Source organism: Eurosta solidaginis, chromosome 1 (assembly GCF_040869045.1).
Source record: "Eurosta solidaginis isolate ZX-2024a chromosome 1, ASM4086904v1, whole genome shotgun sequence".
Classification (NCBI taxonomy): domain Eukaryota; kingdom Metazoa; phylum Arthropoda; class Insecta; order Diptera; family Tephritidae; genus Eurosta; species Eurosta solidaginis.
Genome location: NC_090319.1, coordinates 59577679 through 59594112, shown reverse-complemented (window position 1 = coordinate 59594112; position 16434 = coordinate 59577679). Strand labels below are relative to the sequence as shown.

The 16434-nt window shown below is 37.2% G+C and overlaps 1 protein-coding gene across 3 annotated transcripts in view; it reads right to left on the bottom strand.

Moving 5' to 3' along the window:
- LOC137254260 (uncharacterized) overlaps window positions 1-15813 on the bottom strand; it is a 53806-nt gene extending 37993 nt beyond the window's left edge. The window contains exons 1-2 of one of the 3 annotated variants that reach the window (XM_067791950.1): window positions 15410-15813; window positions 14751-15315 (exon numbers count right to left, since the gene is read on the bottom strand). The gene's annotated coding sequence lies outside the window, so the exon portion shown is untranslated. Of the gene's footprint in view, window positions 1-14750 lie in introns of all 3 variants that reach the window. The other 2 variants (XM_067791955.1, XM_067791958.1) reach the window with 2 other exon arrangements.
- Between the last annotated feature and the right edge of the window lie 621 nt (window positions 15814-16434).

Sequence of the window (16434 nt, the reverse complement as noted above, 5' to 3'; positions counted from 1 at the left end):
TATATAAAAAATTAATTCAGTATTTAATAAAATTCTAAAAAAATTTTTACCATTTTCTACACTGAGTTCGAACAGCGATTGTCTGAACTTTCCGGCGTAATCGTGCGTATAGTATCGATTATTATGCGAAAGTAGGTATTATATAACATTGTGACATTTAAACTCTTTTTTTTACAGAGAAAAGGTATTGAAAAAAAGGGTCTGAAAGGAAAACATTTGAAAGTTGCAAAAATACTGGTCTAGGCTGTTGGCCAATATTTATCCCGGCAACTGAATAAAGCTCTATTACAATGGCATTATAATTGCAAATTTGAAAAGTTTTGTCGTATCTACTTTTGCTTTTCCAAACTAATGATTTTCCTGTACGATTACAATCTCCAAAATGTACATAATTTGCGGTTAAATTGTCCATTAACACTAAGTAAGGTATAATGATTCCACCGTTAGGGAGTTGGCCCGCACACAATAAGCTAGTAATACAGATTCGACTAAACAAATTGAGTAGCTAGCATGTACATATGTGGTTACACTTATGTTTATATATACACACTTTGTTTCAGAGGATGGCGTCATTAAAAAAAATAAACAAATAAATGTAAGGCGCGATAACCTCCGAAGAGATCTAAGGACGAGCTTTTCTTCCAATTTGAGTCGTGCTCCTCTTGATTTTCCCTACAAATTGGCCAGACGGGACCTACATGTTTTATGCCGACTCCGAACGGCATCTGCAAGGCCGAGGGGCGACCCCGCTTAGAAAAATTTTCTTCTAATTGAAAAACCTTATTTCTAAAATTTTGATGTTTCTTTGCCCGGGGTGTCAACCCAGGGCATCCGGTGTGGTAGGCGGAGCACGCTACCACCACACCACGGTGGCCGCCAAACTGATAACTATACTCAGAGTTCTTTGCACACAGAGTATATATTAACTTTGATTGGGTAACGGTTGGTTGTACAGGTATAAAGTAATCGAGATAGATATTGTCACGGATATTAGCATCACTAAATTATCCCATCACTAAGGCGATGCTAAGGCCATGCCAAGCAGTATTTACGTTAATAATCAAATCAAGTATACACATATATAAGGCAGCCCAGAGAGATGTCACACACAGATGCATTTACTTATATGCCTATGTGCGCGCGAGAGACTGTAAACTACAAACCAGGGATGCACCTTAACGTTAAGCTAATCGTTTATCAAAAAATTTCCACCGTTTCCGTTGAAACACTTCGAAATATTATCGATAAAGAAATTATCAAAATAAATTGTATCTCGTTTTTAACTGAAACGAAAAGCTTTCGTTAACGTTAAAAACGTTAACAAAAAAGTGATACTTTATGTTTGAATTGTGCTGGCAATGCTATAGCAATGGTGAAGCCGTAAGGTGGCAACAACGAGCGCACATACACACACAAACTCTATGTAATTTGTTTGTGTAATTCGTTGGTGGTAATGTCAAAAATACTTTGAGAAATGTTCGTACTGTCAAAATTCATGAGAAAAGTTGCAATCAGCTTGGCTAATGCTTTCACCTTTAATGACTCCGCCATCAATCAGCTTTGCCAGCATAGTTTGAAATTAATAATCAACATAAACGATTTGATTTCGTTTTGATATGGCAGAAAACGAAACGAAATCATTTGGTTAATTTGACGATCTTAACGTTAATAAACGAAACGAAATGACTTCGTTTCGTTTATTAACGTTGATTATCGTAACGAAATGATATCGTTTCGTTGGTTAAGCATGCCTGCTACAAACATTCACATCAATAATTCAATCTTTATGTATCTACATAAACGAATAAATAATTGCGTCTACACATATGTACGTATACGAGCAGCGGAGCGGCAATGCACAAACACATGCATATATCTTATCTGAGTTGTGACAAGAGTGAGCAATAATTTGTGCACGTAGTTGTGGCTGGCGATTTTGTAGCCGAAACAACTAGTAAGTTCTGGAAATCGAAGAGCCTAGAAGTATGCAGCGTAAACTATAAAAGCGGCGCCAGCGAGTAAGAAGTAATTCAGTTTGATTTGAGTTGTCAATCAGTTTCGATTAAAACGATATCTAGCGAGCAATAGCAGTACTATTTTGAATAATAGAGTTTCATTTGAACTATCAATCAGTTTGGTTGTTAAGCAAGTTATTCGTTGCAAAGTATAAGTGTTATTGTGAAGTATTTTAATAAAGGCCACTTTTCCATTATTCAAAATTGGAGTTATTTATTCAACAATTTAGCGATACGAACGTTGGCAGAAGATTGCAAATAAAAAGATTTGCAAGTAAATTCGTTACAATTGGTGTCAGAAGTGGGATTGTTGAATAAATTCCAGAGGACTACAAGGACATGGCAAAGTTCAGTGAATTGAAGATCCAGCAATTGAAGAAGGAGTTGGAGAGCCGTGGATTGAATACAACCGGCAATAAGATCGAACTTCAATCACGGCTACGAGAGGTAATGGAATTGGAAGGAATTGATGTGGACGAGTATGTCTTTTATCCCGATGTGGAAGAGCCAGCGACTAAATTGGAAGAGAAGATAGAGACTCCGAATGTAGACACTAACGCGATACTAGCAGTGCTGAAGCAAATGTCGTCACAAATATCAACCGATATGGCAACACAGCTCGAATCGCAAGAGACACGTATAACATCGAAGATGGAAGCACAGGAGGCACGTATTTCAGAAATGTCATCGCAAATGTCATCTCAACTTGAAGAGCAGAAGACATATATGGCATCCCAGCTGGAATCACATGAGACACGTATTTCAGAAATGTCGACACAGATTACATCAAAGATGGAAACACAACTGAAAGAGCAAGAGGCGCGTATATCATCAAAACTCGAAGCGCGTATAGACGATAAAATAACGCAGTTTGAAGAAAAATTTGAGGCAGAGGTGGATGCTTTGAGAGGTCGTATACAGGAATTGCAACTTAATCGTCCAGCAGTTTCAGCGAGTAATCCAAAGGTAAAAACACCATCCTTTGACGGTTCTGTTCCTTTCCAGGTCTTTAAGCTACAGTTTGAGAAGACCGCAGCAGTGAACAACTGGAATGTGGAAGATAAAGTTGCCGCACTCTTCGTAGCATTGAAAGGACCAGCTGCCGAAATCTTACAGACTATTACAGAGTACGAACGGAACAGTTATGACGCATTGATGGCTGCTGTAGAACGGCGATACGGAAGCGAACACAGGAAACAGATATTTCAAATAGAATTGCAAAACCGCTACCAAAAAGCTAACGAGACTTTGCAGGAGTTTTCTTCGGACATTGAAAGATTGGCTCATCTTGCAAATGCGGATGCACCCGTGGAGTACACGGAAAGAGTGAAGATTCAGAGCTTTATAAATGGCATACGGGACGTCGAAACGAAGCGAGCCACATACGCGAACCCAAAGCAAACATTTTCTGAAACGGTATCCCATGCATTGACTCAGGAAACGGCCTCACTATTGAGTAAACCAGCATACAAAGCTCATCGTGTAGAAGTGGAAAGACCAGATTGGGTAGACACTATTTTGGAAGCACTGAAGGGATCACAACAGAAAAATGCCGGAGTTATTAAATGTTTCAAGTGCGGCAACCCAGGTCATATTGCACGACATTGCAGCAGCGGTCCCAATAGCTCCAACAATGTGGGTGGTCGTAAACGCAGAGCAGAAGGTGATGAGCAAATATCCAAGACCACTCAATCGTTAAACTAAATCGAGTCAGCCGCAAGGGGCGACAGCTGGCTCCCGCAATTGAATGCCCCATAATCTCTATCTCGCAGATTGGAAGAAGATCGAACAACCTTACTGTTGGAGGACATGTGGACGGAAAGGAACGGTTATTGACTGTAGATACGGGTGCATCTCATTCCATCATTCGAGCGGATTTAGTCAACAAAAAGATAAGACCATTGCTTGGAGCAAGATTACGTACAGCCACGGGAGAGGACACCCAGGTAATTGGAGAAGTAGAATGTGAAGTCGCAATTGGGAACGTCATGGTAGTACACAATTTTATAGTGGCAGAAATTGTTGATGAAATCATAATTGGAGTGGACTTCTTAATCGACCAGGGCATCAAGATCGACATGCAAAGCAAGACGATGCGATATAAAAACATGGATGTAACACTTAATTTCGGCTACGAGAGAGGCTACAGCAGTAAACGAGTGCTGGTGGAAGAGAGTCAGCAAATACCACCAAAATCCGAAGCAGTCGTCTGGGCAAAGGGTGATGGAGATTGTGGGACAAACAAATTGTGGGTTGTCGAAGCAGCAAACAAATCAGCACTAAACATACTTGTAGGAAAAACCCTGGCTATGACAAAACAAGATGGACGTATTCCGGTAAGAGTACTCAATGAGTTCAAGTCACCACTCAAACTGACTAAAGGAGCTATTTTGGGAAGATGCCAAGAGGCTGAAGTGGCTATTAACTGTGAACAGCTCCAGGAACACGTTTCAGCTAGTAATACTGATCTTTCAAATGACATCACGGCATGGATGCAGGGGCTAGAGGAAGCATATCAGAGTAAGGCAAAACAACTGCTCCTAAAGTACGCGAACATATTTGACCAGGATGATTCTAAACCAGGCCGCACCAACGTTGTGAAACATCAAATTGACACTGGAGATGCGAGACCGATACGTCAAGCTCCACGTAGTGTTCCACTGGCGAAGCGGGAAGTTGTGAGTCAAATCATTCAAGAAATGAACGACAGCGGCGTCATCGAACCATCAGCTAGTCCATGGAGCTCACCGGTAGTACTTGTAAAAAAGAAGGATGGAAAAATGAGGTTTTGCGTGGACTACCGGAAGTTGAATGACGTAACGAAAAAGGATAGCTACCCATTGCCAAGAATTGACGACACTCTGGACTCGCTATCTGGTACGAAATGGTTTTCCACGCTGGACTTGAAAAGCGGCTACTGGCAAGTGGAGGTGAAGGAGGAAGATAAAGAGAAAACAGCCTTCAGTGTCGGTGATGGTCTTTGGCAATTTACAGTGATGCCTTTTGGACTTTGTAATGCACCAGCTACTTTTGAGAGACTCATGGACCTGGTACTGAAAGGACTACATTGGAAAACATGCTTGGTGTACCTGGACGACATCATCGTATTGGGCAAGAACTTTGATGAACATCTTAAGAACTTGGAGGAAGTTTTCCAGAGAATAGCTGGCGCTGGTCTGAAGTTAAGTCCCAAAAAGTGTACGCTGTTTAAAAAGGAAGTCAATTATTTGGGTCACAAGGTAACGGCAGAGGGCATCTGCACTGCGAACGAAAAAATAGAGGCTGTACAGGATTGGCCAAGACCACAGAACCTACATGAATTGAGAAGTTTTCTTGGGCTGTGCACATATTACCGCCGATTTGTACCAAATTTTTCCAGCGTAGCCCATAGCCTCCATGAGCTTACAAGAAAAAACAAAGCTTTTGAATGGAAGAAGGAGCAAGAAGTGGCTTTCCAAACATTGAAGGAGCGTTTGTGCACTGCCCCAATGTTAGCATATCCGATTCCAGGAGCAACATTTATTCTAGATACAGATGCAAGTGGATATGCTATAGGAGGCGTTTTATCACAACTGGTCGATGGACAGGAGAAGGTAGTTGCATATTACAGCCGTTCGATTGGAAAACCAGAGAGGAACTACTGTGTTACGCGGAGAGAGCTGTTGGCATTGGTAGAGTGCATTAAACATTTTCACAAATACCTCTACGGCCAGCGATTCCATGTCAGGACAGATCACGCAGCATTGAAATGGCTTCTGCAGTTCCGTAATCCGGAAGGACAATTGGCACGGTGGATCGAGCGACTTCAAAGCTATGACTTTTCCATTGAGCATCGAAAAGGTAGTACCCATGGAAATGCCGATGCAATGTCACGAAGGCCATGTAGTTTGGAATGCAAGCACTGTTCAAAGGCCGAGGCTAAAGAAGACATTATAGATGTCCGGCTAATGACTATAACGTGTACGGATGAATGGGACAAGGAACAACTAAGAAAGTGTCAGCTAGAAGATACAGATCTGTCACATGTTATGCAAGGGCTCGAACGAAACGAAAGACCAAGCAGAGAGGATATGTCAGCAGAGAGTCCCATTGCGAAGTCATATTGGGCACAGTGGAACAGTTTGGAATTGATATCCGGTTGCTTGCATCGAGTATGGGAGAGTGAGGATGGTCAATGCAAGAAGAAACTTATAGTTGTTCCCAGAAAGAGGATTCCTGACGTGCTCAGCGGAGTTGCACAATGGTCCAAGTGGAGGCCATCTTGGAATCACGAAGACACTCGAGAAAATTAAGCAGAGATTCTATTGGGTTGGTTGCCGTCAGTCGGTCACCGAGTGGATTGCCAATTGCGAGGTATGCAACAGAGCGAAAGGGCCCAAAACCCGAAGTCGTGGCCAGATGAAGCAGTATATTTCAGGTGCACCATTTGAAAGGATCGCCATGGATGTCGCAGGTCCATTTCCTACTAGCAACCGCGGAAACAAATACGTACTGGTGGTTATGGATTATTTCAGTAAATGGCCAGAGGTATACCCAATCCCAAACCAAGAAGCAGAAACAGTAGCAGAAGTAGTTAAAAACGAATGGGTTGCAAGGTATGGTGTACCAATGGAGTTACATTCTGACCAAGGCAGGAATTTTGAATCAGCTGTGTTCCAAGAACTGTGCAAGAAGTTGGGCATTCGAAAAACACGGACAACTGCATTGCATCCTCAGTCCGATGGTATGGTGGAACGTTTCAATAGAACATTGGAGGAGCATTTAAGGAAAGTAGTCGACAAGCACCATAAGGACTGGGATACACACATATCATTATTCTTGATGGCCTACCGATCGGCAGTACATGACACAACGGGCCAAACTCCCGCAAAGGTAATTTTTGGCAATGACCTTCGACTGCCAGCTGATTTGAAGTATGGGATAGATGCCGATGCGGAGAGGAATGTCAAGAAATCCACTGATGTCTTAGAAGAAGAGCTGAGAGAGATACACGATCTGGTAAGGCAACGAGCAAAGATTATGAGTGACAAAATGAAAGCAAGGTACGATAAAGCAATTAATTCGGAAGGGTTTCAGGAAGGAGATTTGGTGCTGCTATACAACCCACAACGAAAAAAAGGTTTGTCCCCAAAATTGCAGTGTAACTGGGAAGGTCCATACAAAGTTGTAAAACGGATCAACGATGTAGTGTACCGCATACAAACCATCGGTAAACCACGAACCAAAATGAAGGTGGTCCATTTGGAAAGGCTAGCAACGTTTAGATCGAGAGATTTGTCTGATCGGGACGATCAGACTTAGGTGGAGGGCAGTGTCACGGATATTAGCATCACTAAATTATCCCATCACTAAGGCGATGCTAAGGCCATGCCAAGCAGTATTTACGTTAATAATCAAATCAAGTATACACATATATAAGGCAGCCCAGAGAGATGTCACACACAGATGCATTTACTTATATGCCTATGTGCGCGCGAGAGACTGTAAACCACAAACATTCACATCAATAATTCAATCTTTATGTATCTACATAAACGAATAAATAATTGCGTCTACACATATGTACGTATACGAGCAGCGGAGCGGCAATGCACAAACACATGCATATATCTTATCTGAGTTGTGACAAGAGTGAGCAATAATTTGTGCACGTAGTTGTGGCTGGCGATTTTGTAGCCGAAACAACTAGTAACTTCTGGAAATCGAAGAGCCTAGAAGTATGCAGCGTAAACTATAAAAGCGGCGCCAGCGAGTAAGAAGTAATTCAGTTTGATTTGAGTTGTCAATCAGTTTCGATTAAAACGATATCTAGCGAGCAATAGCAGTACTATTTTGAATAATAGAGTTTCATTTGAACTATCAATCAGTTTGGTTGTTAAGCAAGTTATTCGTTGCAAAGTATAAGTGTTATTGTGAAGTATTTTAATAAAGGCCACTTTTCCATTATTCAAAATTGGAGTTATTTATTCAACAATTTAGCGATACGAACGTTGGCAGAAGATTGCAAATAAAAAGATATGCAAGTAAATTCGTTACAATATAGACTTCCATATATCAAAATCATCAGTATCGAAAAAAAATTGATTGAGCCATGTCCGTCCGCCCGTCTGTCCGTTAACACGATAACTGGAGTAAATATTGAGATATCAAATTTGGTACACGAGCTAATCTGGACCCAGAATAGAATAGGTATTGAAAATGGGCGAAATCGGATGATAACCACGCCCACTTTTTATATATATAACATTTTGGAAAATACAAAAAACTGCTTATTTAGTAAACAATACACCTAGAATGTTGAAATTTGACGTGTGGACTGATATTGAGACTCTCGATAAAAATTTGAAAAAAAAAATTTTAAATGGGCGTGGCACCGCCCACTTGTGATAAAATCAATTTTACAAATATTATTAATCAAAAATCGTTAAACCTATCGTAACAAAATTCGGCAGAGAGGCTGCCTTTACTATAAGGAATGCTTTGAAGAAAAATTAACGAAATCGGTTAAGGACCACGCCCACTTTTATATACAAGATTTTTAAAAGGGTCGTGGACGAATAAAATAAGCTTTATCTTTGCAAAGAAGAGCTTTGTATCAATGGCATTTCATTTCCCAAGTGCATTTATAGCAATAATGAGACAGTTAATCAATTTTAATACAAGAATAACCGAATCATCACAAACCAAAATAGACCTTCTCCATAGAATAGCGGTGATATCGAAATACAAAACTTAGAGTATCAGAGAATATCAGATCATGAAACAATTTGTATCAAACTGCCTGTACAAAAAAAATACAAAATGAGAGTGTATGAAAACCGCTTATGCTGGGACAACTATACGAGGGAAAATTTATTAAATCATCTTAGGAATTATAATCTGGCCGAACTTAATAACTGTGACATCGATGAGAAAGTCATAGTCATAAATAACATTTTGGAAGACGTAATGGATACGATAATATTTGAAAAGCAAGTTCAAATCAAACTAATGAATAAGTGGTACGATCGTGAACTTACAGAACTGAACAAGCAAAAATATGAACTTTACAAGTTGGCAAAGATATCAAACTCATGGGAGAATTACAATGATATAAAACGACACTACAAAAGAGTAATCAAGCTTAAAAAGAAAAAAATACATGGAGAATAAAATCACAATCAACAGTAACAACCAAATGCTGATGTGGAAATGTCTAAAAGATGCTGTAAATATGAACAACGAGAATTCTCAAATAAAACGAGTTTTTATAAACAACACTTATGTTGAGGAAGATTATGAAATTGCAAGACAATTAAATCAGTTTTTTGTTGAAAGTATAAGAATAATACGTAGTAGTATTGAAACCATTATGCCAGTTGAAGCTGAGGTAGACATAAATAGAAATTTATTTGAACTTAAAAATGTAAGTGTGGATCAGTTCTTGCGTACAGCGGCAACATTACAAAATAAATATGGTGGAAAAAAATTATTAACAGAAGGTGTCGTCAAAGATAGTTTGGTATACTTGGGATACTATTATACTAGCATAGTTAATGAAAGCTTTAATAGTGGTGTTTTTCCAGAATGCTGGAAAACGTCGACAATTATACCAGTTGAAAAGGTTAAAGGAACAGTAAAACCAGAAGAAATACGGCCAATAAATACGCTACCTAGCGATGAAAAAATAATAGAGAAAAAGAACAACTGCTAGAATATGTAAATAAATATGAAATTATTATTAGCGAGCAATCAGGGTTTAGATCAAAACACTCCTGTGAAACCGCACTGAACATGGCGATAGCAGAGTGGAAAGAAGGAATGTCTTGCAAACTAGTAACAGTTTCAGTTTTTCTTGACCTTAAAAGACCTTTTGAAACTATTGATAGAGATATGATGTTCAGGAAATTATATAACATCGGCGTCCGAAATACAGCTTTAAAGAGGTTCAGAAGCTACCTTACAGGAAGAAAACAGAAAACTTTAATTAGGAACGTGACATCTCCTGAAATAGAAGTTGAAATAGGTTTACCACAGGGATCAGTACTAGCCGCGATTCTGTTCATAATATACATAAATGATATTAAAACTTGTTTGAGTCACTGTAAAATAAGACTATTTGCAGATGATGCATTGTTGACGATAAGCTGTCCATCCATAACTGAGGCCATATCAAAAATACAAGCGGATATAGACTCTGTATATAAATGGCTATGTCAAAACAAGCTCAAAATTAATATTGAGAAAACAAAATGGATGGTTATGAGTAAAATACACTCTGGAGTTGACAATGTAACCCTAAAAATAGCAAATATCCCATTAGAAAGATTAAACCAAATAAAATACTTAGGAGTTATAATAGACGAAAGATTAAAGTTTTATGAGCATCTTAAATATGTAGAGGGGAAAGTTCCAAAGAAGATAGGTTTTATGATACGGACGTGCAAGCACGTAAGCCGATACTATAAAACAATGGTTTATAAGTCTATCGTTGAACCTCATTTTATATATTGCCCAACGATTCTATTTACAATAGCTGATTCAAGGATAAATACGTTGCAGAAAAAACAAAATACGGTGATGCGATTTATTTTAAAGAAGCGTTTTGATACTCCCATACAAGAGCTACTAAACAGCTTGAACTGGCTTAGTGTAAAACAGCTTGTGTTATATTATACTTTGAAATTCATACACAACATGAAATTAGGAAACCTACCAAATTATCTAAATGATCGTGTAAAATACAACAACGATGTCCATAACTATAACACAAGAAACAAAAATAATTTCCACTTGCCAATTGGAAAATCCGAATTTGATAAAAAGAGTATATATTTTGAGGGATTAAGAGAATACAATGAACTTCCTAGGGACTTAAAAGATTTTAAAAATATGAAAGAGTTCAAGAGGCTATTATACGAATATTGTAAAGGAGTATCTATTAGGTAAAAAAGAAATACATTTTATAACTCAAAATTAATTATGCAAAATCCAAAGACTGTATAATGTATAAATGTGATCTCATAGATTTAATCTAAGTCTAAAGACTGTAATAAATAAAATAACTAAAATTTTAAAAAAATGGGCGTGGCACCGCTCGATTTATGACTAAGCAATTTTCTATGTTTCGAAGACAAATAAACGGATCGTAATAAAATTTGGTACACAAATTTTTCCTATAGCAGGAAATATTTCTAGAAAAAATGGACGAGATCGGTTAAACGACCACTTTTATATAAAAGGTTTTTTAAAGGGTCGTAGACGACAATAATAAGCTACATCTTAGCGAAAAAAAAGCTTTGTATCAATGGAATTTAACTTTCTAAATTAAATTATAACATTTAATTGGAAAATACTAAAATTTTAAAAATGGGTGTGGCACCGCCCCTTATTGGAAAATACTAAAATTTTTGAAAATGGGTGTGGCACCGCCCCTTTTATGACTAAGCAATTTTCTATATTTCGGGAGCCATAACTCGAAGAAAAGTTAACGGATTGTAATAAAATTTGGTACACAAATTTTCCCTATAGCAGGAAATATTTCTAGAAAAAATGGACGAGATCGGTTAAAGACCACGCCCACTTTTATATAAAACATTTTTAAAATGGTCGTAGACGAAAATAATAAGCTATAAATTAGCAAAAAATAGTTTTGAATCAAATATATTTCACTTATCATGTTTTATTGTTGAGTGCGCATTTTTAATTAAAGCTCACGCTGAGTATATAATATTCGGTTACACCCGAACTTAGACACATCTCTTGTTGTAGATATGAGCTGCATATTTGTCAAACACTCAAGCAGATTGAGCCCAGTCAGTCTGACGTTTAGACTTAAATGAATTCATATTTTTGCGTATTTTAAAAGCCGTAGGCTGTTATGCAATACTTCCCAATAAATTTTTACAGCATACTCGACGAGAAAGTCTGGTTTAGAGCAATTTTTTAGACAGCATAACCAATAAACTGTCTGATGCTATAGCGACAAATTCCTGTCTAAAAATAAGTGTTCTTAAATGGTTCAATTTGAAAAGGTTCTAAGCATATCCATTTATTGTACAAGTATAATTGTCGTATAAACTGAGGAAATAAATGAAGACAAGCATGTGACGACAGGGCAGGAGCTCACTCTTCTTTAGAAGTTTGATACTACTTATGCTATTCTGGATGGTAGCAGAAACATTATGTCGTAGAAACGAACCGACATTTCGATCGGGTGTATAAAAGGCTGTAATTACATCCTTTAAGTGTTATACTATCAATAACAACTTCGATTGTTTTTCCGGTTGCATTGTGCATTTAATTTAATTTAATAAACTTATCAGTATATTCAAGAAATTACACGTTTCATACACATATTGAGCATTTTTATCAAGAAAATGAATTTCAAATATTATTCCACTTTTAAATTATGCGAAAACGCATGTTCTCACATCTTTCTGTTTGCACGCAGTTATGACTATATATACCCCCTAAAACCAACACATCTACCAGCAATATATTTCCGAGCTCAAGATGTTGATACAGCGCATTTTCGCGAGGTACTGTTAGAAGTATTTCGCAATCCAGGTATTTTCGACATAACAAAATACATTCATTATCTGTAAGTGGTAAAGGCAGAACTGGCTAAAGAAAGTATATTATAATCAATTATAAATAAAAATCAGGGGATTGCGCACATTAAAGGAATTACAAACTTTCTGGATACTTAAACTGTAATTAAGTAGTACTATAATTCATTTGTTGTTGGCATGCTTCTTTAAAACACTCTCTCGCACCGACAAATTGCGCCCTGCGGTCTTCGCTATTGTGTTCGTCTATTTAGTTGTATTTTTTATTGCGGTTTTAGATGTTGTTATGCGTTGGTTTATTAACGAATTAAAACTTATTCAGTTAATCTTGACTTTCCATGTACAGTATGTAGCTAAAATTGTGTTTGTAAACGAGCACAGAAATTTTCGCATATCTTTTTTTTTGTATGCGTACATTCTGCAACAATGCACTTGAACCAGTTAAGTATCCATAAATAATTTTTTTAAGTATAACATAGTCTATATTATGGCGATCAACCCGAAAGTAGTTTTGCCATATTAATCGAAACAAGAGCTGCAGAAGATTGAGAGAAAAGTGAAAATCTTTTTGTTATAAACTTCGTACGCAGATATGAATGTGTTACATATCTACAGGCAGACAGACAAGAATGTACATCAATGCAATTAATTAATTTGTCTATACAAGGAATGTGTCTGCATGCATTTGTAAATAGAGATGAGTATTCATGATACGAGGGTTGCTGTGCTCAGTTTTGATAGTATTCATTATCAACCTAATGGTCCACAATTCATTTCTATGCTGGGCGACAACATTTTAGACTGTAAGTGGTTAAGTGTGTGAAGTAACCTAAAGGCTCCATTACTGATACTTAGCATAGACTTGACTTGGCGTAAACTTGGCAACTTAGCCACGATTATACTCCACTTAGCGCATACATTCTGGCATCATAATCAGGTTTGAAATTTACTTTTAAATAAATGTCAATTTGTATGACAAAATGTCAAAATGACATGGAAGCAAACAAATGGCATCTCAAAATGTAAACGTCACTTAGAACGTACATAGAAAATCTAAATTCAACAGACTTCTAAGTCAAGTTAAGTGTTGCCAAGTTTTGAGTAATTAGTAACATGCACCATTCATTTAACAGAAATGTAAGTGACAGTTCTCAAGTCAAGTCAAGTCTATGTTAAGTATCAGTAATGGAGCCTTAACGTTTAGGCTTTAAGTTTTAAGAAATACAAATACCCTGGAATTAAATATAACGGAGTGGTCGACAAGTATCAATTTAAAAACGAAACATCTAAATCAAGGATGATTAAACAAGGGTGCATCCAGAATGTGATTAATATGACTATATTAAACCTTCTAGGCCATACCTAGTGCCATGTGGAACTTGGGGTCGACAGAGCCTCGCCTTCTTAATATACATATGTATGAAACATTTATATTTGTAACAATATTCCCCTCGCGTAGGGGAGGTTGATAATTGAGTTGAGAAAGCTCTGAAGCTATGTATTTCGCTTATCAAAAAATACGACCCTCAGGTAAAATACTGACGTCAAAACTTCAAGGCCATCCTTCATATATGTATATAATATACGTGGATCGACTATCGACCACCTCTTAAACATAATGAAGCTTTAGCGGTAAATACACTCCTTATACCGCTCCACCCATCCCACAAGTTCCATGAGGAACTTGAGATCGCCAGAGCCTCGACTGCTAAATATGTGTATGATACATTTATATTTGTAACAAGATTTCCCTCGAGTGGGTGTCAATTGGGTTGCGGAAGTTGTAAGGAGATAAAGCTTTATACTGCGCTTATCAACCTCTTGAATTCCAAATGACGTGGTCAATGATCTATATGCGATGGATTGCCCAAAGAGGCAAACAAAAAATGCAGGTGTTGAACTGAACGAGGACACAAAAATACAGAATACTTGCTACCAACGCTACTGTTGTTGAATCCAAATGTCGACTTCACATCAGCGGTTAAACTCTAAAAGAGATGATGTAGATCATACATTGATTCTGTAACAGTAGGACCAAGCACTTCTGTAATATAAATATTGGTTGATACCTCATAGACCAAAGTTGCAACCCTCGTACAATCCTGTAATGCATATATTTATGTATACATACATACATATGTATGTATATGATTGAGTGCGCATTTTAAATTTTATTCATACTTACTTGAGCTCGCGCGACTAGGAGTTGTGAGCCACAGCGACTTCACAATTATAAAATTACTGTCGCCAAAACACCACCCCCTACGATGACCGAGCTGCCTCTTCTTGACTGGCACTCCAACTTAGTGAGTGTGTAGATTTCTCCCCACCCTACGTCAATTCTATTCACTGTACGGTATAAACGTTGGCTCGTCGGCATCCAAGCCTCATCTGCTTTATTTACTCGTTTGGTTGGCCGGTCAACCTGGAGATGAACGTGTAACCACCGTTCTACCCTCCCAGTTATCCGACGATTTTTGAACCTATCGTCGAGTTTGTCGTATACATCTCCCCCCACTTCAGCAGTTTTTTATTCGTTGTTGACGTAGTGCTTCCAATTGTTCACACACAACTATTTTGACGTTGTGCTTGTGCTGCTGGTGTTTTGTTGTTGCTTATGTTGCTGTTAGCGTTTCACATTCACGTTTATTGCGTGCTTATATGAATCGTATTACAATTTTTTGTGTTTCATTGTTAGTAGCTTCTTTTTCATTTTTTTTTTAAACCAATCTCGTTATGGAGCGTAGCCACTTTGTCGAATGACACAAAAGACATGAATAAACGCAGCCAAGCAACAATAAAATATAAGGAATCGAATTGCTTTAACTAAACCCCCTCACGTACCTTGAAAGTATGTACTTAATTTTTGTTTTCTATCTCTAACAACTTCACTTCGCTTCCTACGCACTCTGTTTCACTTCGACCATACTCCACGAAAAGCATTACCTACACGCCACTTGTGCATAATTTTCATTCACTTTTCATTTTCCTTTTCACTTCATGATATAGATTTTTCTATTACCATTTTCACTTTGTTGGTTTTCCAATTATCATTGCATATTAATCATTTTTTTTTTTTTCACATTGCTCCATATTTTTATACAATTTTTTACGTGTTTGCACCTGCTTGTATTATTTATACACTTTTCAAAAGGACCTTTTCTATTTAACTGGAAAACATAATTCTAATTAGAATTTATTTATGTCGATATCAAAATACGGCAAATCTACGCACAACCAACCGCTTTGGAAAACTTGGAAAAACTGAATACAATTTTCTGCTTCTTTTTTATTTTCTTTTATGTATCTACCGTGAACTCTGTTCACAAGCAGGGCTGCTTTTTTATGGCAGTGTCAAAGTAAAAGCAAAGAGGAGAGATTTGCTGTTTTTTTTTTTTTCATCTATAGCTGTATTTCGTTGCTAACTAGTACAATTAAAACACTAGCTAGCTTACCGAATTGCATGGAAAGCAACAATAAAAAGTAAACTGCTATATAAATAAAAGATTTCTTTAATTCAAATCCATTAAAATTTCTTTTATTCAACATTTTTATAATATATTACATTATTTATAATAGTAGTAAATTATTAGCTATAAGTCTTAATGAGGGAATAGTTTTTCAGTCTTGTTGGTGACCCATAAATACAAATTTTATTGTATGCGATTATTGTATGCATACAAAGTTAAGGGAAACTTAAATAAATAAATTAATGATATAGAAAACAAAAGAGAAGAACTAACAGAACTATTGGTTATAAAAAACCATCAAATCGCGAGTAGGCAATTCTTTCTGTTTGTAGTTCAGAAAATTATAATTGAACTTAAATTGTAATTTTCTGAATGAAAATTTCTATTGAAAATTGTGAA